At 48.9% G+C, this 24,287-nt stretch overlaps 2 long non-coding RNA genes across 2 annotated transcripts; one reads left to right on the top strand and one right to left on the bottom strand.

Moving 5' to 3' along the window:
• Window positions 1-2,084: 2,084 nt before the first annotated feature.
• Window positions 2,085-9,605, bottom strand: LOC146340698 (uncharacterized). The gene is made up of 5 exons (XR_014784086.1): window positions 9,491-9,605; window positions 7,710-7,768; window positions 5,676-5,974; window positions 5,232-5,387; window positions 2,085-3,375 (listed from the first exon to the last, which is right to left on the bottom strand). It is a non-coding gene; the product is annotated as an uncharacterized LOC146340698 (long non-coding RNA).
• Window positions 9,606-9,763: 158 nt separating this feature from the next.
• Window positions 9,764-23,869, top strand: LOC146340697 (uncharacterized). The gene is made up of 5 exons (XR_014784085.1): window positions 9,764-10,068; window positions 18,311-18,454; window positions 21,093-21,152; window positions 21,300-21,635; window positions 22,948-23,869. It is a non-coding gene; the product is annotated as an uncharacterized LOC146340697 (long non-coding RNA).
• The last annotated feature ends 418 nt before the right edge of the window (window positions 23,870-24,287 follow it).

Below are 24,287 nucleotides of genomic sequence, written 5' to 3'. Positions count from 1 at the left end.
TGTGACTGGCCCAAAGTCACCCAGTGAGCTTCCATGGCCAAGTGGGGACTAGAACCCGGATCTCCCGGCTCCCAGTCTGTCACTCTCACCACTACACTAATTAATTTGTATGTGCTTGTTATGTAAAGAGCAGCTACAGGGAAGCCAGGGCAATCTCAGGACCATGATGGGTGGGGATGGGGCGTTTAACTCTCTCCCTACCACAGCCTTGACACACATGAACACAAAAGCCCCCCCCCCCCGATGCCTTTCACTATTTTTGTCAGGACTGAGGAAGGGAAAGGAAAAGCTATTACGTAAGTAAGTAAGTAAGTATTGTATTTATAAAGCTGCCACATTACAGACATTTTCTGGATGGCACGCTAACAAATACAACATTAACATACAGTATAAGCCAGTATTCTTCATTGCAAGGTGTGAGGGCTCCTGCCCTGAAGTGCATCCCTCTCTCCCTCTCCCTCCCTCCCTTCCTCCCTTTCTCTCTCTCTCTCTCTCTCTTTTCAGCAGCTGCTCACTCTCAGCAGGGGCTCTCTAGCTTTGCCTTGTGGTTTGCTTTAGCAGGCAGCTGGCTGCTGCGATCTGGGCTACCAGAGGGAGCTTCGGGGGTAGGGAGCCAGGAGACCTGCTGCTCATCAGCTGTAACGTGGGTGGAGGCAGGGAAGAGGAGGACACAGGAGCAATCAGCCAATTAGCTGATTCGTCGGGAGGGAAAAGGCCTCCAGCCACGTCCACTGCCATCACTGCTTGACTGGGTGGGGGGTAGTGGTGAGATCAGAGACCCTCCCCCCTGGCCCAGGAAAGGCCTCCAAGTGGTCTCAAGAGTGGTGCTTGGAGCCAAAGTGGACCCTGTTCAAAAAATAGTGTAGATCACTGGTATAAAACAATAAAAACGATAATACAATTCAAACACAGTTTTCAATCTGAGGGTGCAATTCTATGCATGTCTAGAATGAGAAAAAGTCCTACAACTGCATGGCTGGCTGGGGCATGCTGGGAGTTGTACACTTTTTTTGGTCTAACCACGCCTAGCATTGCACCCTTCGATACTCAGGCTAAACATCTTGTCCCGCATGGTCGTCTCTCATCACGGTCGTCTCTCGTCTCGCATACTCAGGCTAAACGTCTCGTCTCGCATGGTCTCAAGGCCAAGGCTGTTATTTACATACCCAAATACGTCAATGTTAATTACATTCACACAGTGAACGTCACATCTGGTTTGGCCCCAAGTCAGCACACAATCCCAGCGCTCTCCCTTAGTCCGATTCCCAAAGGAAAGTACTCAAAATGTCGAAATAAAGCCCTGGAACTGTTGAGTCTAAAATGTTGTTGCAACACTAGCCTGTCACGCGAGCCAGGGTGGCCCTTAAGGGAGGAGCAGTCACCCAGCTGCCTAAAGTGGTACATTTCTCCAAATCCCCAGCATGTCTTGGGTTGATCCTGGTTGTGGGAGTAGCACATTCCACCCCCTCTGTCTATGTGTCCCTTTTATACATGTCTTGCGATGCAATCAACGTAAGCTGAGGGTCAGCAACTAGAAGCCCCTATGCGAAATCCAGCCCCACAAGGGTTACTGACTGATCTCCCTCTGTGGCCCGTTAACAGGATAAGAGGAGCCCTCATGGCATCTGTGGCAAATGGCTCCCCGCTCCCGTGCTCAGCAGAGCAGCTGGCTAGTAGGCGGGCTGCTTTGCATGCGCCTTCTAGGAGGCGAGGACAGGCAGGGCCATGCTGTGATGCTCACTGTGTCATGACACAGCTGGTGTGTGTGGGGGTGAACCTGGGACACCTGCTCCCTCCCTCGTCCAGCCTCTTTGCAGCCCTCCTGGCACCTGCTCATCTGCCTCTTCAATTAGTACAGCCTTTGGCTAGTCGTTCCCCCCCCCTGCTTTGTGGGGGGCTGGGTAGGATTTTTTTTAAAGCTTGCTTCCTGATTGGCTCTTATGGGCAGGTTTCTTTTTTTTTACCTACCTTGCACTAGTTTGTTGATGGCACTTTGGAATTTTAGGGTTGGGTTGTGTGCTGTTAAATAGGTTGGTCACAGTGGCGGTTGGCAGGGTTGATGGGGGAAATGAGCATTAGGAAATCGCTGGCGAGCACCTAGAAGCACCTTTATTTATTTATTTATTTATTCATTCATTCATTCATTCATTTTTCTCATTTCATTTCGATGCCACCCAATAGCCGAAGCTCTCTCTCAGAACAATTCGTAAGTATAAGTATAGCATCGAAATCTGAATATACATTTAAAAACAATTTAAACAGCCAAAAATGTATATATCAATAAATGACTAGACCTGTTCAGACAGCTGGCATAAATGCCCCATCATATGCCATTAAGTGCCTGGGAGTAGAGGACAGTCTTAACTTGGTGCTGAAAAGATGACAGTGTTGGTGGCGCCAGGCATAGGCCTCAGTGGGGAGATCGTTCCATAATCAGGGGCCACCACTGAAAATGCCCTGTCCCTTGTTGCCACCTTCTGAGCCTCCCTTGGAGGAGGCACTCGGAGGAAGGCATTAGATGTTGATCTTAGTGTCTGGGTAGGTCATGGCAGGAGAGGTGCTCCATCCGGTATTGCAGTCCCGAGCCACGTAACATATTGTGCTCCATCAGTACTGTGGTCCTGACCCTTTACGGTGATTAATTGTCTCACAAGCTTTTTGGTCCTGGCGATGGGAGAGGAGCACAGCCTTTGAGGCCTGACCGTAACCCAGTCTTAGGGCTTGGGTAATGGTGATCTGGAAGGGTCTCCCTCCTTAGGTTGTGGCTGGCTGCACTGAAGCCAGTATTTTGGCTGGTGTACAGGGCTGGGGTGGCTCATCCTTATGGGACTCCTGTCTCAGTCCATACCTGCGCAGTTTCATAGACCATGCTGCATACAGGCCATTTGAGGGATTTAATAAACTGTGGCCCTAGTTTTATTCCAAACCAATGTCTCACCTCTTGATTCCGGATGTGTGCATGCAAACGAAGTTGCACCTAAGCCACTGTCTCGGGATGAGGATGGGGCTTGAGATGCCGGCCGAGCTCCCCTTGCTTGCTTCTCAAAGGGTCCTTCCAGAACTGCTCATCACTGCTGACCATGGCTGGAAGGATGAACAAGCGAGGCCTGAACAGAGTGCAGTCATTCACCTTCATAAAGAAATTCCGTTGGGTTTGGAAATGGATAAGCACTCCCCGGCTTCTTTCTCGTCACGCTTGATGGATGGGCAACAACAGACAATGAGACAAACTTGGCAGCCAGAAACCCTTGACAAAAATGCGGCTGAGAATGACTGGGCTGGATTGAAAGAGTGAAACCAATATCATGCTGAACTTATTACACATATGTGGTGCGACCACACTTGGAGTACTGTGTACAGTGCTGATTACCACACCTAAAAAAGGATAAGAACATCAGAACATCAGAAGAGCCCTGCTGGATCAAACCAAGGGTCCATCTAGTCCAGCCTTCTGTTCTCACAGTGGCCAACCAGCTGTTGACTGGGAACCCACCAGCAGGATATGAGTGCAACAGGACCCTCCCACCCATGTTCCCCAGCAACTGGTGTACATAGGCATACTGCCTCTTATCCTGGAGGTACCATATCACCATCAGGAGTAGTAGCCACTGACACCCTTCTCCTCCATGAATTTGTCAACCCCCCTTTAAAGCCATCCAAATTGGTGACCATCACTACATCCGTGGTAGTGAATTCCATAGTTTGACTGTGCGCTGGGTGAAGAAGTCCTCCCTTTTATCTGTCCTGATTCTCCCAGGTAGTATTATAAGAGAGGGAGAAAAACATCTCCTTATCCACTTTCTCCACACCATGCATGATTGGATATTGTAGAGTTGGACAAAGGGCAGAAAAGGGCAACCAAAAGGATCAAGGGGCAGGAGCAACTCCCCTATGAGGAAAGGTTACAACGTCTGGGACTGTTTAGCTTAGAAAAAAGGTGAGTATGGGGAGACATGACAGAGGTGTGCACTAGCCTTCCCCAACCTGGTACCCCACAGATGTTTTGGACTGCAACTCCCATCAGCCCCAACCAGCATGGCCAATGGACAGGGATGATAGGAGTTGTAGTCCAAGTGTCCAACACATCTGGAGGTCGCCAAGTTGAGGAAGGCTGGTGTACACAATTATGCATGGTGTGGAGGAAGTGGATACAGAGAAAAACGTCTCCCTGTCGTGTACTACTAGAACCCAGAGTCATGCCACGAAGCTGAACAGGAGGAGATTCAGGACAGATTAAAGGAAGCAGTTCTTGATGCAGTGCACTATCCACTGTTCTTTCTCCTTGCTCCTGTCATTGTCATTACATACTCATATGTAGAGAAAAGGCGAATAGGCAGCAACAGCAAGGAGAAGGAGGGGTGGGGGATATTGTGGGTTAGCAGTAGGTTGTCCGTTGCTAGAAAATCCAGTTCTTTTTTGACTCGATGTTCAGTGGCATGTACAACTCGATTTGCATTTGCAAGCCAAGCTGCGGGCTGAACTCAGGCCATCCTTGAACTCCTGGACCCCCTTTTTTGCATTTTTTCCCACAGGTTCTGCAATTTGCACAAATTTCTAAGCAATATACACAATGGCCAAATTTGCACAAATTTGGCCGCAATTTGCACAAATTGCTCAGAAATTTGTGTAAATTGCTGAATGTGCAGGGGGAAAATGCACAAAATCCCTGGAAAATCTGTGAATTGGCCTGACTCAATGCGGACCAAGTTCGACACCATGGCGGGAACTGGATGAAGTCTGGGTGGTGAATGGGGGGCGAACCTAAGGAAAACTATCAAACTCCACCCCCTAAATGGATTACTCCGACATCCCTTGTTGGCAATGCCACCCCCTCCCCCTGCTGGGCTGGGAACCTCAGAAGATGTTGGGCAGTGTTGACCCTTCATGCTGGCCCTGCGCATACTCGCACACAGTTACTTTGCTTATTTTTAGTCTAGGTTTTAGAAATTAATTTTACAATTGTAACTTTATTTCTCCCCCACCCTTCTGTTATATACTGTTGTATACTGATATACTACCAAAATAGAGGACATCATTTTGACATAAAATGTGCATATGCTAATGTATATGTACAAATGGAAATGTAAAGACGTAAATGCTGTGTAAGAGTCTCACTACAATACGTTACAAGTACTAATTGGATACACTTGGGTCTCTTTATGTGCTGTGTAGATTAGACATGGATTTAGAAATCATTACTATAACTTAAATAGAAATACAATACATCTCACCATAGCGGGGAATGCTATAACTGGGAGTCCTGTGTGTTCCTGCTAGCGAGAAGCAAATCTCGTTCAAGGTCAATCTCTTTCAGGTTCTAAGATTTCCATTGCTAGGCCTGTTCAAGTTCTGGTTCTGGTTCTGGTTCCATGTAAGCCTTTTTCTTTCTGCACAGAAACCCGTACATATTTTTGCATGTATTTTTCAAATGTCCGTATTTTTCTATGCATGCACCCATTGACCAAAGCGTCTTTGCGTGCATTTTAGAAATGCATGCATTTTTATTTCTGCATTTTAAAAATGTGCACATGTCGTTGAATGCATTTCTTGCTTTGTTTTGTGGATTTCCGTAATTTTGTTTGTAGGGATTTACATCTGTAACTTGTGTTTGGGTCTGAGGGGGGCAGCAAATTCGGTAATGTCAAAATAAAATGTAAACCCAATGCATTTCTCACCATTCCTATGGCCTGGTCAGTCTGTCTGCTGTCCAGGTGATAACTTTGATGGGCAACTTTAAGGCCTCTGCTCTCTCTTCTTATGGATCTTGATCTTTAAACTGGACTCAGACTGAACAAATAGCCCTTCAAATCTTCCTCCTCCTCCTCCTCTTCCTCCTCTTCCTCCTTCTCCTCCTCCTCTTCCTCTTCTTCTTCTTCTTCTTCTTCTTCTTCTTCTTCTTCTTCTTCACATTTCTATACTGCCCCATTGCCGAAGCTCTCTGGGTGGTTTACAGAAGTTAATAGAGGACTGTCATCTGCAAAGCAGGATTCATGGTCACCTATTCTTACTGTAAGCTGCTCTGAACACATGCTGGAGGGCATCAAAGGCATGTGCGCACCGAGACCCAGGTAGTAGCTCATGAGGTTCTTTTCTATTACTCAAGCAGCACAATCCATATCTTAAGTTAGAGGGTCACCCCCAGGCCAAATCCCAGTCTCAGACTCCGAGGGCCCTAGTTCATGTCCCTGATGTCTGTGGCACCCATGGCTCCCTTCCTTTGATTTCCACTAAATTGAAAGCTTCGGCTATTGGGCAATATAGGAATAAACAAACAAACAAACAATAATAATAAATAAAGCGGACAAACACTACTAGATCTTCATAGTGAGAGACCCCCAAATCAGGCTTTATGTTGCATATACGCAGCCTCCACACAACTACTCAGTTCACACACAACTGGGGCAAATTGTGGGATAATTAACCCACAGTTTTCTGGGTCATATGCTCAGCACATGCCTCTTTGCATAATCAACCTCCCATCAACTCAATTGGATGTTATTTCCTGAAGTGTGAACCTGCACACTATAGGTTAAGCGTGAGTTAAACAATCCACAGTTAACCTACGATGGGCTGTTGAGATTTTTCTGCACCTTTCTGAGGTGCCATGACCAGAAATGTATACAGTAGTTCAAGGGTGGTCACACCATAGATTTGTATAAAGCCATTATGACATTGACAGTTTTATTTTCCATTCCTTTTCTAATGGTCCCCAACATGGAATTTGCCTTTTTTTTCACAGCAGCCATACACTGGGGTGACTTTTTCATTGAGCCATCCACCAGAACCCTGAGATTCTGGGTCAGTCATCACCAGCTCAGAGACCATCAGTGACCCAGTTTGCACATAGTGGCAGCAAATCGTTAATAAACCCACGATTTGCTGGGGTTGCGTGTGGCTGCTATTTTAAATATGCAAGCTCTGATTGGCCCAATCGAGGGTTATTTTGTGACATGTGGACCCAGACACTATAGGTTATTCATGGGCTAAACATTTGGTTATGCAAAGTGGCAGTGACATATGACCCAGCAACGCATGGGTTAATTAACCCATGATTTGCCTCCATTGTGTGTGAACAGGCTTAATCTTTCTTTGGTTCATGCCAAGCCTTTTTAATGCCAAGCCGTTTGCGTGGCTTGTGTGGAAAAGAGATGGCCGTTGCCTGATCAACTTTCAACATCTCAATGAGGCTCGCGCCTTTCCCAGACTTCCCCTCTGATGTGCTGCTGGTTGGGGCGATGCGAATTTTCTCCTGTGGGATTGATAAGCATCTCATCATACTGGCCGTGTTTCCTGCCCTTCAAGGAGTTGCTAAATGGCCAGAGGCTCGTATCAGTTTGATCCGAGGATTGAGTTGCCTTACTCTGGCCAGCTCCTCTGCAATTACGAACTAGAGCTAAGGAGGAGGGAGTGAGGGGAGGGAGGAAGAAAGCCAGAGGCTGGGAATTTCTGAACAGGAGCCATTGTCCGATTGTGAGATGTAAAAGAGACCGAAATGCTCTTCCAGGGGAAAAAAGGGCTGATGTGTCTTCCAAAGCTGTAGGAAAATTTAATCTGCTCTGCTCATTCTGCCTCTGGGAAGGTGTCCAACACAGTTTCTCTCTGTATCATATCCCCCATGAATAGATGTAGCTATTCCAACACCACACTCATCCCTGGAGCACAGCCCTCAAAGGAATGGGTGTGTGTGTGAGTCCCCGCACCCCACTTACCACTTCTGGAGCAACGGAATAATGACCTTTCCTCCATGGCTTCTTCTTGATCTTCTTGCCTTAAATGGAGAGCTACCTTACTCCGAATTCATTTACCTGCATCAACCAGCAGCAGCAACACACCTGTTCGTAGCATCGCTACATAGATAAGTCTGAAATGCTAACTCACCAATGGCAGGAGTCCAGCACTGGTTGCTAATAGATATAGAGCTGAGCTGAGCCCAAATTTCTCAGAAGACCTTTTTCTGAGAAAAGGTCTGACATTCTTTTTCCAACCTCCCCCCCTCCCCCCCACAAAAGAATGCCACTTTTCAGAAAGTTATCTGAATGTTCTCCACTATCTTTTTTTTTTGGTGGCAGCTGCCATTTTTACCCCAAGGGGCCATGGCACAACGCTCGGTCTGGGGGTATTAAGGAGGATGCAAAATGGCGGCTAGGCTGCCAACCTAGTTTGCACAAGTGCTCACTTTCCAACACAAATGCAAGTTTGGGAAACTGAGAGAAATCTGATTCCATCTATGAGTGGACGGCAGAATGAACGACGCCTGACAATCTGCTAAACAGATAGAATGGATGTAACAAAATCCTTACATCCTGAGGGAGAAGAGTACAACGGAGCCCCTGCTTCTGTCACTGATGACTGGATTCCTCTCCCCGCTAGCCTTCAGCGGGAGGGGCTTCAGGGAGGGGCTGGCTTGGCTGGCCTGGTGGGTGTCAGGAGCACCCTAGCTGCCTCTTGCAGTCCCCACCAATAGCCAACTCAGGACACAGAGGATTCTTTTCAAGGCTTTATTCCTTTATGACTCTTACAGATACTAATCGCTAGCAACTAAGCAAGGAACTGCACTGGGGAAAGATAGCAGAGTACCCTAAGCTCCAGGTAAGGCAGTTGGTCCCTGTTTGAAAGAGAACCACGGGAAGACCCTGAACATATGGGCTAGGGAGAGATCCTCCATCTTTCCCTTGGGTCCTCAGGACGCGACCATTGTTTGCACGCCAAGCGAGTGCTATGCCTCCTTTCTGCGCCCTCCATCCGTCGTCGCTCCCTGCATCTGTGCCGAGCATCCAGCAAGCCCCCGTCCAGCGCACTCTCGCTGCCAGGGTCACTATCTATCCCAGGAATGTTGGCAGGAGGAATCTCTGCCAGCTGCTGTGCTTGTGAGAGATGAGCGAGCTCCTCTCCCATGGATTGCTGTTCCTCCTCAGAATCAGAACTGCTCTGGGGCTCTATGGGCTCAGTTTCCACCCTGACATTGGGTCAGATTTGGCCTGCAATATATATTGCCAAAGAGTAGGGATGGCTGTCGTGGGGAAATCCGGCCCTTTGGAGGCTTGCTGAATTTCCCCAGAACCCCTGATTTGGCTTGGATTGGCAAGCCGAGCTGGGGGCTTTTTCCTGAAATCCAGGAACTTTAGCATCTTTTTTCCCTCTTAAAATGGGCATTTACGCATGTTGTGGCCACCATTTGCATAAGTTATGCAAACTCCAGCCATAATTTGTGTAATTTGTGCAAATGGCTGCCACAACTTACATAAATGCCCATTTTGAGGAGGAAACAACCCACCGCAAAATCCGTAAGCTGGCCCAACTCAATACAGCTTGAGCTGAGCCAGCTCATGGGCAAGCAAGCCAGAGTCCGAAGGGCCAAACTGCTGAAAGCTCGGCAAACTTGACCCCCCTGATGGATTCCTCCGACATCCCTACCAAATTGTGACAAGCTTTTATTGGCATAATAGGTGAACCTGCCTATTTCCCATAGGGATGTACGAAAGGTACTTACCTTTCCGCGGATTATGCTGATGCTGGAGGGGAGGCATTCCGTCCCTCCCCCCAGAATCCTGGCCGGCTGGCTAGCAGGGATGCAAATGTCGGTGGCTGTAGCTGCTGCCGTTTGTGTCCCTGCAGTCAGCCGTGATAGGCTGCGTAAATGTTTACGTAGCCTATCATGGCTGATTAAAAAAAAAAGCATGTACGCAAATGCTTTTTTTGGCATGGGCCCATGGGCGCCGCCATTTGCCTTCCTTACTTGCGTTCCCCTTATTTTCGCCATCTTAGTCTACGTAAATGTTTATGTAGACTAAGACGTGCCAAAATAAGGAACTTTTTTTTTTTTTTTTAATCAGCCGTGATAGGCTACGTAAACATTTATGTAGCCTACCACGGTGTTTTTTTAAAATCTAGCCGTGATAGGCTACATAAATCTTTACGTAGCCTATCACATTTTTTTGTTTTTTGTTTTGTTTTACCTGGAAATGGTGGCGGCGGCAGCCGGTTGGAAGACCGGCCGCCGCTGCACCGCCGCCGCACCGCTGCCGGAGCCACCGCCAGAGCCGCGGCCGCCAGGAAGATCCACTTAAGGTAAGTCCCGTTCCGGGGGGGCAGGGGGGGGCGGGGGGCCGTTCTGCCACCGATTTTGGGGGGCCAAATATGCTGGCATTCGGCCTCCCCGAGATCCATGGCGGAACTTTTGTACATCCCTAATTTCCCATTGGTGTCACTTCTTTGTATTATCACCCATAACTCTGTTCTCAAATTTAAGGCAGAAATCCCATCAAAACATGAATTTAAATGCATACCTTGATACATGTTTCTATGTGCATTTTCTCTCAAAAATATTTTAATGCATATTTTAGTATGTCTGCACTGCCAAAAACTGCATCATAGCATTTGGAGGAGTGCAAAACCAGAGGATAGCTCAGTTCCTATTCACACATTACTGCGAGAGATGCGGATCAAGTAATTTCCACACAGGAATCTGCAACACTCATGTCCTTCAAGCATCAGTAGCATCAATGTTCCAAATCACCCAATTCTACGTAGAGTAGGGATAGAGGAAAACTCCATTTGCGCTGCATTTTTAAATGAAACAACCTAATTTGTGCTTCCTGGACTAATTTACAGATGGGAACGCAGTTATTCTTCAGGCTGCTCACTCCTCTGAATGTTGCAATGCAGGTTTGGGCTTGAAAATGCTTACTAAAATGCACATTATAGGGAAAATGGTATATAAATTGGGAATATAGGAACACAGGAAGCTCCCATATACTGAATCAGACCATGGGTCCATCTAACCCAGTATTGTTGACACGGCCTGGCAGTGGCTCTCCAAGGTTTTAGGAAGGAGTTTTTCAGGCCTACCAGGAGATGCCAGGGATTGAACCAAGCAGGTGCTCTTCCACGGACCTACGGCCCCTCCCCTCCTGTATATTTTGAGGGAAATCGCATACGAAAATAAATGTGAATTTTTGTGTGGTTTTAGTATCAACCAATACCACAGACGGATGTGAAAATGGGATGGAATGGATTTATTATTGAACAGAGGTTAAACTGATATGCATCAGAAACAGACTGATTCCTCCATCCCTAGTGTAGAACAGAGATGTTTGTACTGTAGAAATTTAACAATCGTGCTTCCATAATTAATCAGTTGCTACAACAGAGCTAAGCAGTGCAAAGCTGGACATATTATTAAAAGTCACACGTTGCACAAAAAACATGGTTAGGATTGTCGTGCATAGCACATTTCTTCCCCATGAAATCGGTCATAAACAAGATTGTGCCCATGATAAAGGGTGCATTCACCTAATCACGGGGGGTAGGTGGGTAGCAGAACCATGCCGTGGAGAGGGGTAGGGAAACCATGACAGATGCACCCCCCACATGATCACAGAACCACGCCAGGCAGCGTGGTTCTCTTACCTCTCCTCTACCTGTCCCACCGTGGCAGGAATGGGGTTGCGGTGGCCGCCCCAACTGCCACTCGCTGATCGCAACCATAGAAATCAGCTGCACAGGCTAGAGCGTCGCCAGCACTTCTGGGCACTCAAGGTGGCAATCTCTATGGTCACCCAGATTTATCCACGGAGAGTCCAACAGACAACCCTAAGCCACCCCAAGGACCTGGATCCACTCTGCAGAGTGTGGGTTCTGAGGGTGGGTACTTTACGAATCATGGGTGGGGAAAACACTCCCCACATGACATGCTAACCCATTGTGGGTCATGTTTAGGAGCCACCCACAGTGGATTAGCATGTTGTCTGAACCCAGCCAAAGTCACTTTGTAGTCTGTATTGAATCAGGACCATAGGCTTGTTATAATATACTCACAGTTGCCACAGTGGATTGGAATCTGTTTCATTCATGCATTGAAAAAGTTAGGAAAAGTTCACTCTTTCAAATCCTGCCAGTAAGTACAACAAGGTGGCAAAGGGCGGTAAGTGATCTTGTGTGCCCCCTGGTTTCATTTCACTCCAAGCCATTATGATAGAGGTGTATTAAACTCTGCAGGCCTCAGAGAAAGTAGATGGAGAGAATTTCCCCTCCCTCTCCCATAATGTTAGAGTTCAGGCAGGGCCACCTGAAATGAAATGAAATGGATTTCCATTCAGGATAGGCAAAAGAAAGTGCTCAGACTTGTTCGTGATTTATGGCAGGGGTAAGCAGGAGAAGGTAGATTGGGGTCTACTGGTAGATCTCTGGGCAATTTACAGTAGATCAGGAAGGGGGTTTTGCTCTGAAGTGCTTAACCAATGGCAACAACTAAAATGTTGCTCCACCCTTAAATAAGGTTGCTGAAAAAGAATGCGTGGGGGAAATAGGGATGTCGGAGGAATCTGTTTTTTTGGGGGTGGGTGGGGGTGAAGCTTCCATTGGTTTGGCCCCATTGGACTTCGATCCACTTTCCGCTGTGGAGCCCAACTCAACCTGCATCAAGCAGAGTCAGCTTGTAGATTTTTCATATTTCTTAAGTTGCACAAATTTTGGATGCAATTTGTGCAAGTTATGCAAATTTCGGCAGTGTGAAAATTATGCAGAGTTTGGCTGCAATTCATGAAAATCTCTATTCCCATCCCCCATGTAAAAAGTTCCTGGAGTGCGGGAAGAACTTGAGGCTCGGCCCATAAATGCAAACTGAGTTAAGATGCTGTGGAACTCCACTGAACAGACAGAGAGACAGCTGTCCCAGGGACAGAAATCCCTAGGGAAAAAAAGCAGGAGTGGATTTTTGTGTGTGAAAGAACTTGTGAGATTGGTTGTGGTACCAATCACACATTCCTGGGCTGAGCTTGTGCACAGAGGCAATTTGTCCCTTCATTCTTCATGCATGTCTGCCTGCCTGAGCCACTATTTTACACTACCAGTCTCCAACTGGTGGATCTCAAGGCCTGCAAGCCTGAGATCTGCCCCACCCTTGATTTGTGGAATCCGCTGTCACAAGATGTGGAAATGACTGCTGGGTGAGTTGGCTTTAAAAGGAGTTTGGGAACAAATGCATGGACTCCCAGCTAGGGATGTACGAAAGTCACTTACCTTTTCGCAGCTTGGCTTCGCGGTGGGGGGGAGGCGCTTCGCTTCCCCCCCCGAAGTTCAGGCAAAGGGGGGGAGGCTTCCCACCTCGCCCGGCCGAAATTCAGGCCGGGGGGGAGGCTTCCCGCCTCGTCCGGCCGAAATTCAGGCCGGGGAGAAGCGCCCCGTCTCCCTGGCCGTGAAACAAAAAGTAAAAAAAAAAAGACCCCGTAATAGGCTACGTGACGATTTACATAGCCTATCACGGCTAGATTTCCAAAGTCAGCCATGATAGGCTACGTAAATCGTCGCGTAGCCTATCATGGGTGACTTTGAAAAAAAAAAAAAGCTCGTATGCAAATGGCGGCGGCCCGTGGGCGCCGCCATTTGCATTCCTTATTTTGGCACGTCTAGTCTATGTAAAGATTTACGTAGACTATGGCGAAAATAAGGGCAACGCAAATAGCGTGCCCTTATTTTCGCTGTACTCTACGTAAACCTTTACGTAGACTAGACGTGCCAAAATAACGCAAATGGCGGCGCCCATGGGCCGCCGCCATTTGCGTACGCGCTTTTTTTCCCCTCAAAGTCACCCGTGATAGGCTACGTGACGATTTACGTAGCCTGTCATGGCTGACTTTGGAAATCTAGCCGTGATAGGCTACGTAAATTGTTACGTAGCCTATCACGGGTTTTTTTTTTTACTTTAGGTTTTTTTTTTTTTGCAATGGCGGTGGCGGCAGCCAGTCGGGCGACCGGCCGCTGCCCCCGCCAGCGCCAAACCACCGCCGAACCGCTGCCGAACTGCCGCCGGGACCCGCCGCCGGGAGGGACATTCGCCAAAGGTAAGTCCCGTCCTGGGGGGGTGGCGGGGTGGTGGTGGAGAATTTCACCGCCGATTTCGGGGGGCCGAATGCGTTGGCGCTCGGCCCCCCGAAGATTCGGGGAGACATTCTCCGCCATCCCTACTCCCAGCAGGCAAGAGTCGTGATGGCTCAATGGAAATTTCATGTGCAGAGGTAGTTAGTATGCCTCTGAACATCAGCTGCTGGTGGCAGACTTTGGTTGGGTTCATGCAACTCAGCAAGCCAGAGTACGGGTTGAATATGGGTTGATTGTGAGTTGCCGTTGAAGCATGGGTTGTTGTTAGGGATGTTTGAGTAGGGATGTCAGAGAATTCCGCCATGGATCTTGGTGAGGCCGAATGCCAGTGCATTCAGCCCCCTGAAATCCATGGTGGAACGAAGCCCCCCACCCCCCCTGCGAAATGGGCCCGGAATGGAGCACCTACCTGCTGCCATCCGCGCTGCATTTTGAATGGTGACCGCATCTGCAGCCACCATTCTCTTCTTCCATATAGCCGTGATAGGCTACGTAAATACTTACATAGCCTATCACGGCTAATGCAGGGAAGCCATTTGCGTCCCTGCGGAAGCCATGATAGGCTGTGTAGGTATTTGTGTAGGCTATTACGGCAAAAAAAAAAGAACGCAAATGGCGTAGTGGCCGCCATTTGCGTTCCTTTTGTTGTTGTTGTTGCTGTAATAGGCTACATAAATATTTACGTAAACTATCACGGCAAAAAAAAAAGGGAATGCAAATGGCGGCCGCTGTAGCCACCGCCATTTGCGTTCGCTGTTGTTGTTGTTTTTGTTGCCATGATAGGCTATGTAAATATTTACGTAGCCTATCACGGCAAAATACAGGGACGCAAATGGCAGCGGCTACGGCAGCCGCCATTTGCGTCCCTGCAGGCTGCCCAGCGGCTGGATGTCCGGCTGCAGGTGGCCCCGGCCGGCAGCTCCGCGGAATGTCGGTGGAGCAGAGCCTGCCAGAGAGAATTTTGGGGGGAGGGACGGAGTGCCTCCCCCCCACTGCGAATGTCACCCCTCGAAAAGTTAAGTGACTTTCGTACATCCTTATGTTTGAGAAATCCACAACAGAATCAAATGAGTTCAGATTTTCATGAATCTGACCCACAGATTCTGCAGTAGACCAGCTTTTCCCCTGTCAGGTGGATTTTGTGGACTTGTGGACTGATTTTCTAATTTTCCTGAATTTTGTGGTAATTTCATTGTAGAAAAATGTGCAAAATAAAGCTGGCCAAAAATGTGCATTTTCCCCGTAGGCTAAAGCGTGAAAATGTGCATTTTTGGGGAATTTGAGCATTTTTCCACATGCGCATTTGTGCAACTGCATATTTAGGCAAGTGTGAATTTCAGCAAATTTGGAAACAAAAAAACCCAGATTCCGTTGATTGGGCGGATGATGGAACAAAAGGCACCTGACAATCTGTAAAACACAGACTGAAAGCATTTGCACAATCTGTACATCCCTAGTTGTTGTGTGAATCCAGCAGTGCTGACGAACTATGGTTTGTTAACCATGAACAACCCGCAAAGACAACACACGATTTGTTGTTGGGTTGTGAACTATGGGTTGTTCGTGTTTAACAAATCATGGTTATTAACTACAAACTATGGCTGCTACTATGGTGAAACTGACTAACATGATAAGAGCTACAGAAGAGAGATTAGTAAAGGATCAACTGAAAAGTGAAGTCTTTTTCAATTATCTATTAGAATGAAAAAGCTCGGGAATCATTAAATCCCTTTTTTTTCTGGGGATGATTTAATGTCAGCTTTGGTATAAAAAATGATTGTATTTAAATTTTTAAGGCTGCTTGTAATCTGTGATTATCTTTGATGTTCAAATTTGATCATTGTAAGCAGTATTTGGTCTTATTACATATTGGGTATTAAGATATCACTATGTATTAAATTGTAAATAACAATAAAAAAATAAAGGAGGGGGAGAAAAGAAAAGAAATAGGATTGGAAAAATGAGAAACTGGGAGAAAACGAAACAATCATATTCATCCAGTCCTAGTCTGTCTGAATGCTCCCCCAGGAAGAAAAGTGAAATCTCCATGCACATAGAAAAACAGCATGTCTGGCAGAAGGCTATCTAAACCCCTTTCTCCAACATGCTAGCTTTCTTTCTGCAGAGAGCTTTTTCGATGGGGAAGGGCAGTGTACCAAATCATTACCTCCCTGCAGCCTGAAGTGGTACATATGCTCCAGTTGTTCCTATCTATCCGCTGGTGCAGTTAGGTAATTTTAGACTTTGGACTTAATTACCTCTTTAGGTGGTAATGTGTGTATCACTTCACTTATTTCAAAATGTGGCAAGCCAGCTCTTCTGCACTCAGGGGCCCATCTGCTCATTCTGCTGAGCAGGGCCCTAGACTTCTGCCCCTAAGTCCTGTCCTGATGGCACCACTGAATTGACCAACGACGGTCCCCATTTTCTGGTAGGGATTGGCGAAAGTCCCTTACCTGTCCTCGAAGCATGCTTCGCAGTGGGGGGGAGGCGCTTCAGTTCTCCCCCCGAAGTTCAGGCGAGGGGGGGGAGGCGCCCCGCCCCGCCTCGCCCGGCCGAAATTCAGGCCGGGGGGGAGGCGCCCCATCCCTCGCCGGCGAAATTCAGGCCGGGTAGAAGCGCCCCGTCTACCTGGCCGCGAAAAGAAAAGTAAAAAAAACAAAACAAAAACACACACCCGTGATAGGCTACGTAACAATTTACGTAGCCTATCACGGCTAGATTTCCAAAGTCAGCCGTGATAGGCTACGTAAATCGTCATGTAGCCTATCACGGGTGACTTTGAAAAAAAAAAAAAGTGCGTACGCAAATGGCGGTTCCCATGGGGACCGCCATTTGCGTTCCTTATGTTGGCACGTCTAGTCTACGTAAAGATTTACGTAGACTACGGCGAAAATAAGGGCAACGCAAATAGCGTTCCCTTATTTTTGCCGTAGTCTATGTAAATGTTTACGTAAACTAGACGTGCCAAAATAAGGAACGCAAATGGCGGCGCCCATGGGCCGCTGCCATTTGCGTACACGCTTTCCCCCCCCCCAAAGTCAGCCGTGATAGGCTACGTGATGATTTACGTAGCCTATCATGGCTGACTTTGGAAATCTAGCCGTGATAGGCTACGTAAATCGTTACGTAGCCTATCACGGGTGTGTGGTTTTTTTTACCGCACTTTTTTTTTTTGCAATGGTGGTGGCGGCAGCCAGTCGGGAGACCGGCCGCCGCCCCCGCCCCCGCCGAACCGCCGCCGAACCGCCGTTGGGACCCGCCGCTGAGAGGGACATTCGGCCATGGTAAGTCCCATCCCGGGGGGGGGCGGCGGAGAATTTCCCAACACTTTCGGGGGGCCGAATGCCTCGGCGCTCAGCCTCCCAAAGATTCGGGGAGTAATTCTCCGCCATCCCTATTTTCTGGCCTGTGTCTAACGATGGGTGGATTCCCTACCTGCTGGTCTGTGGGGAATCCACCCGTGGGGGGGAGGCGATCCATTCCTCCCCCCAGAATCCTCTTTGTACGGCTCCACGGTGATTCTGCAGAGCCACCGGCCGGCTCCAAAGCGCCAGCAATACGGCCGCCATGCCGTATCGCTGGCTGAAGGAGACTGACTGCAGATGCAAATTGCGTCCCAGACGCCATTTGCGTCCCCAGTCAGTCCCCCTCAGCCAGCGATATGGCATGGCGGCCGTATTGCTGGCAATCTGGAGCCGGAGGATCCGTCCGAAGAGGATTCCGCGGGGAGGCGGAGGTAAGTGTTCCGTTCCACCACGGACTCTGGGGGGGGGCAATTCTTTAGAATCCAGCCTCATTGGAGTCCATGGCAGAATTCTGCCATCCCTACCTGTGTCTGGTCAATCACTGTTCCAATTTTGCACCCCCTTTTGTCTTTGGGAGATGACGTGTTAAAATTGCTGGTGTGGGTTGCCAGTGCATTCGGCCCCCCGAAATCCATGGTGGAACGAAGCCCCCCACCCCCCCCTGCGAAAGGCACGCGAAACGGGACACCTACCTGCTGCCATTCACGCTGACTTGCGAATGGTGGCTGCGGCCGCCATTTGCTTCTTCGCTATAGCCGTGATAGGCTATGTAAATACTTAGGCAGCCTATCACGGCTAACGCAGGGACGCCATTTGCATCCCTGCGGAAGCCATGATAGGCTGCGTAAGTATTTATGTAGCCTATCATGGCAAAAAAAAGGGAATGCAAATGGCGGCTACGGGGGCCGCCATTTGCGTTCCCTATTTTTTTGGCCGTGATAACCTATGTAAATATTTACGTAGCCTATCGGCAAAAAAAAAAGGGAATGCAAATGGCATAGTGGCCGCCAGTTGTGTTCTTTGTTGTTGTTGTTGTTGCTGTAATAGGCTACATAAATATTTACGTAGCCTATCATGGCAAAATACAGAGACGCCTACGGCAGCCACCATTTGCATCCCTGCAGGCTGCCCAGCGGCTGGATGTCTGTCTGCGGGCGGCCCCGGCCGGTGGCTCTGTGGAATTTCCGCAGAGCGGAGCCGGCCAGAGAGAATTTCGGGGGGAGGGATGGCATGCCTCCCCCCCACCGCGAATGTCACCCTTCGAAAAGGTAAGTGACTTTCGTATATCACTAAGATGAACCTTCTCTGGTTTTAATGCATGCACATGAATGAACAAAAAGCTAGATTTGTTGTGATCACATTTGCGTAACTTTGTTAAAAAATAGCAGCTACAAAGGACCCTGGTCTGAATTGGGACCGTGGGGCAGGGGGAAGAGGGGCTATTTAACCCCCCCAACCCCAAACCTTTAAACAGTGGAGGCTGGTGGCTCCGATGTCAGTGGGACAGTGAATCCACTTCAGGTTTCAGTCATAACCAGCCAGAACTTTAAAGGAGTTATCCAAGTTGTGAAGCTCCTTTAGAGCTCTGCCTGGTTCTGGCTGAAACCCGGAGCGGATTCAGTGCCGCACTAACATCGGAGCCACCAGCCTCCACTGCCATTAAAAGATATGCAAATGGACGCAGGGCCTCTCAGTGGCGTTCAGTCAAACAGCCACTGTATCGTTTTGAAATGTCCTGCTGGGTGCAGTGTTTTGTGGTAGTTCTGGTCTATTCGACGGAGCATTTCTAGAAGGCAGTGCTGCAGGGACTGCTTCCAGTTCCTGGGCCTTTGATTTGTGTGGTTCCCCAGGGGCTCTCTTTTGTCCTCTGCGGTCTACAGGCAAGCACTGGGGGAATCCTAGAATCACAGAACAGTAGGGTTGGAAGGGGCCTACAGGACCATCGAGTCCAACCCCCTGCTCAGTGCAGGAATCCAAGTCAGGGAGGTCACTTGAAGTTTGGGGTTCAGTCTCCTCAATCAGCTGATGATACCCAGCTCTGTCTCTTATTTTTGAGGGATACCGTGGAGGCTGTGGAAGTCCTAAACTGTGGCCTGGATGCCGTACTGTTCCTGTCACGGCTCACCTGCCCAGGGGGGCGAGTGAACAGGCAGCAAGAGCAAGGAGGAGGAGGAGGAGACGAGTCGGGGGACTTCAGAGATCAACAATGACCCCCTTTGCTATGGTGTTGACATTGACAGGTGCCCGGTCATGCCAACCCCTGTTGCTGGTCCTGCCCTCAAGTCAGCCGTGAGGTACTCCTGTCCGCCAGGAGTGTGTTTTCTCTCATGCTTTCAGACACACAAATGCCTTTCAAAAGACACAGAAAAAGACTCTCGTGCGCAGGGCTGTTGCAGTGTGTGGCATCTTTGGGCAGCTGCTGGGGCTGCATGGCCCTGACAAAGCCCACTGCCAATGCCTGCCTTGCCCCTCCCTTCATTATTTTTCTAGCCCAGCACTCTGAGAAGTGCCAGGTGGCTGGGTCTACACACCCTTTTAATACCCCACAGCACGCCTAACCTAGCATCGCTGCGGGACAGTGTGGGAAAGTTAAAAGTGGGCCGGATCCAGCTGCCCATCACTGCATGGCATGCTGCCATCACAGCCAGGTAAGCCTGTCAGGACTAGGGGTGGGGGAGAATTTCTCCCCGAAACTTCGGGGGGCCGAGTGCCAACGTGTTCGGCCCCCCGAAGTAGTTTCGGGGAGAAATTCTCCGCCCCCCCTGCCCCCCCCCGGGATGGGACTTACCTTTGCTGAATGTCCCTCCCGGCGGCGGGTCCCGGCGGCGGTTCGTCAGGTCTTCGACAGGGGCAGAGGCGGCAGCCGGTCTTTCGACCGACTGCCGCCGCCGCCATTCCAATAAAAGTAAAAAAAACCCCACGCCCCCGTGATAGGCTACGTGACGATTAACGTAGCCTATCACGGCTAGATTTGCAAAGTCAGCCGTGATAGGCTACGTAAATCGTCACGTAGCCTATGACGGGTGACTTAAAAAAAAAAAAAAGCGCGTACGGCTAATGGCGGCCCCCATAGGGAGCCGCCATTCACGTTCCTTATTTGGTCGCTGTAGTCTACGTAAAGATTACGTAGACTACGGCGAAAATAAGGGCAACGCTATTTGCGTTGCCCTTATTTTCACTGTAGTCTACGTAAAGATTTACGTAGACTACAGCGACCAAATAAGGAACGCAAATGGCGGCTCCCTATGGGGGCCACCATTTGCGTACGTTTTTTTTTTAAAGCCACCCGTGATAGGCTACGTGACGATTAACGTAGCCTATCATGGCTGACTTTGCAGATCTAGTCGTGATAGGCTACGTTAATTGTCACGTAGCCTATCATGGGGGCGTTTTTTTTTTTTAATCTTTTTATTTCGCAGCCGGGCGAGGCGAGGCACCTCCTCCCCGGCCTGAATTTCGGCCGGGTGAGGCGGGAAGCCTCCCCCCAGCCTGAATTTCGGCCGGGCAAGGCGGGAAGCCTCCCCCCCCAGCCTGAACTTCGGGGGGAGCAGCGAAGTGCCTCCCCCCCACCGCGAAGCAAGCTGCGAGACCAGGTCAGTGGCTTTCGTGCACTCCTAGTCAGGACACACTGACAGTGGAGGAGGCCCAGAAGAGGACACTTTGCCCCTCCAGCCTGTTGGGAATATTGCAACCTCCTCTGCAAGTTACTGGAAGGGGGCAGTGTTGCAGTTTGTTAGTTCATGGGGATTTTGACCATGGCTAGCCTATCGCCTACAGCGTGGCTTCCTGTGATTTCTTCCTTTTGCTCCTCCCCTTCCTCTCCCCATCTCTCTCTGACTTCTGCCATTGCTGGGACCACGCGTGTTTGCTCTCTTGCTCCTGCCTGTGTAATGGAACACAAAATAGACTGAACAAACTTCTTTTGAAACTCTGCACTGTACCTGCATTGTATATGCAAGAATACTTGTGAGTAAAACTGTTTTCTTCACTAAAGAAGGGTGCGGTCTCCTTTATTGTTCCAAGATAGCCTTGTGAGCATGGGGGAGTGGTAAACGCTCATTCAGTTTTGCCTTTTGTTTTGCTTTTTTTCTCTGCTAATTGCCTTTCTAACAGGAGGCATCCTTGCTAAATAATAATAATCCCATCCAAACCTGGAGCAGATCCTGGCCTCGAGAGCCGTGACAGAAATGAGGAGGGGGCTGTTGTTTCTTCGAGCAGAACAGCACGCTTCTGAAGGAGAGGCTCCACTTCAGGCCAAACATGCCTGGACGCTTCAGATGCCCCAAAGGGAGCTGCTTGCAACCTTTCCACAGCAGCTCCAGCAGCCACAAGAAAGAAGTCCCTGAAGCTTTTTTCCAAAATGCTCCCCTCTTACTGTCATCAGCCACTGGGTGGCACGCTTTGCTCAAAAACCAGCTTGTCAGTGGAAGCTGCGCATCAAGGTCACATGTAAGAAATGGCACTTGTATGCGCGCGTATGTGTGGATTAATATTCCTTGACAAAGGTACCATTGTTTATCTTAATAGCTTTGTTAATGTTTCAGGAGGAAAACCCACTTGTAAAGAGGCAAACTTTGGTATGTGCGTGTGCGTGTGTTTCTACTCCTTTTTGTTTCTGAGCAGAATAAGGCAGTACGTCTTCAGTGAACTAGTCCACCATGCCTCACCCATGGGAGGGCTGGGAAAAGTGGAGGGCTGGTTGTGGTTTGGGTAGCCACTGACACATTGCCAAAAAGGGGGGACATAGATTTGCATGAAATGTGCATCTCCTAATTTATAGGTGTAGATGCAAATTTAGGAAGAATTACTATAATTTAAATAGAAATACAATATACCCCACCTTTAGGGAAGCCAAGTGTCCTATTTTACAGAGGCCAGTCCTCTATTTAAAGGGCTTTCTGAGGGCAGTCCTCTCCTTTGAACATGCCCTTTATTTGCCCAGTTTTATATGTCCAGTCTGAGTCCATTTCAAAGAACCCCAAGAAGGGAGCCCAGCAGGGGGCCTTGGACTCACCCGTCACCATTTTGTACCTGGACAGCGGGTGGAACAGATGGCACACGGCCCACCTGGCCTCACCGTCTTCCCCACTCTGGCGAGGCATGTTTCCATTTAAATCACAGCGATTCCTTCTATATTTGCATCTCTAAACGAGTATGTGCAAATTGTATGCACAGCTGTATCCCCCTTTGTCCTCTTTTTGAGCAAAGCACAAGGAGTCACCCTACACACCAGACTGTCCAAGAGGGCGACTAGGTGAGCGGTGTGCCGGCTGCTCTGTCTCCTGTCCAGGTGCTAAGTGTGGGTGGGCAACTCCAGGGCCCCTGCTCCCCTCCCTTCTTGGGGTTCTTTACCTTTAACCCGGGCTTGGACCGGACAGCCCTTCAAATAGAGGACTGTCCCCTGTAAAGCAGGAACACTGACTTGGATTCTTGCACTGAGCAGGGGGTTGGACTCGATGGCCTTGTAGGCCCCTTCCAACCCTACTGTTCTGTGATTCTGTGATTCTATAGCACGTGGCCCACCGGCGATGGCGGTGGGAAGCTTCCACGGCCGAGCCTCAGGCGATGTCCTGGTTTCTGCCTGCCAGATCTTTTCACCCGGCTCCAGGACTGGGCTGCCTTTGAAGTGACCCCTGCTTTATTTTCTCAGTCATGGCAACAACAGCAACAACAAAAATCTCTTGGCTGCGCTTGTCTGAATGGATGGCTTTAAATATTGCATTGTTTTAAATAAATTAGAAGGCCTGACTTTGTATTTCAGCCTGCCGAGGTAATGCAGTGGAAACGGAGAGGGAGACCCTTCCCTCCACATGACGGGCTCAGCTGTGGCTCCTTCTGCTGAGCAACACCCAGAGATCATCGAGCCCCGAAGACGCATCTCCTCTTTCCACGCTCAACCCTCACTGGAACCTCTGGAGTAGCCTTCCCCAAATTAGTGCTCCCCCAAGTGTCTCGGACTACATCCCCCATCCACCCAAGACAGCATGGCCATGGCTCATGCTGGCTGGGGAGGATGGGATTGGTAGTCCACATGCAGCCGGAGGGTGCTAAGTTGGGGAAGGCTGATCCAGAGGGAGAACTTCTGCAGTGGCTAATTCCATCCCCATATCAGTTCTCTGCAACGAGTCCTTAGGTCAATCACTGCTCTCTTGGCTGAGTGCTAAAATATTGGGATAGTAGTAGGCTGCATACATAGCTGGAACAATAAGTCCATTGTGGATCTGCACTCAGTCCTTTTTGGACAGACGTACCCTGTTCATGGTTTCAGCCAGCCAGCCATACCCTCATCCCCCCCCCCACCTTCCAGGATATTCCATCCCATCAATCCCTGGGTATTCTGTTATTCTTTTTCGACTGACACTCAACTTTCCGTGGTTACTGAGCATGCTCAGTCCTCATTGTGCTGCTTTTTAAGGGTGTGTGTGTGTGTGTTTGTGTTCCTGCCTGGGTTCCACCTTTTCCCCAGCCTCCACCTCTGAAACGGAGAAACAGACCCCCTCAAGAAACACCTGGATCAGTTGTTCTCCTGACACCCAAGCTTCAGGCCTTTTACCCTCTCTGGGTCCCAGAGAAACTCAGTATGCCCAGTTGGTTCTCTCAACCCACTGCAGGAGACGTAACAAGGAAATAGAATAAATAATGCTAGCGTAACAACTCAATCAACACATGGGAGTCTGTATTTTAAAAAAAACAAACAAATAAAAATTTATTTAACACAAGAAGAGTTATATGTTATTATTATTCATTAATGCTTGGTCCTAACTTCCCTGCTCCTTCTTTTACTGCTTCTAAAATCCTATGCACAACCTCCCTTACTAACTAGATGTAGCTTCCATGACCCCTAAGGCCCTATCTGACTTCTAGTTGTCAGTTCATCCCTTTTATAACCTCAGAATCCTCTCACATGCACACACGCCCTTTCCACCTTTCACTCACTCTCTGACACATTAACCTTATCTCACCTGGGTCACATTTAACAACGAAAACACATACATTAACATAACAAGCATGTTACAGCGGGCTTGCCCCCTTTGTATTTTAAATTGTAGTTCTGCAAAACTCACACTTCCCCTGAGCATGTTTCCAAGCCAGCTGTACAGA

The sequence above is a fragment of the Heloderma suspectum genome, chromosome 6, assembly GCF_057233095.1.
Source record: "Heloderma suspectum isolate Gila_16-S chromosome 6, 16-S_ref, whole genome shotgun sequence".
NCBI lineage: Eukaryota > Metazoa > Chordata > Lepidosauria > Squamata > Helodermatidae > Heloderma > Heloderma suspectum.
Note: the sequence above shows the minus strand (reverse complement) of the source record. Positions and strands in the feature narration are given on the sequence as shown.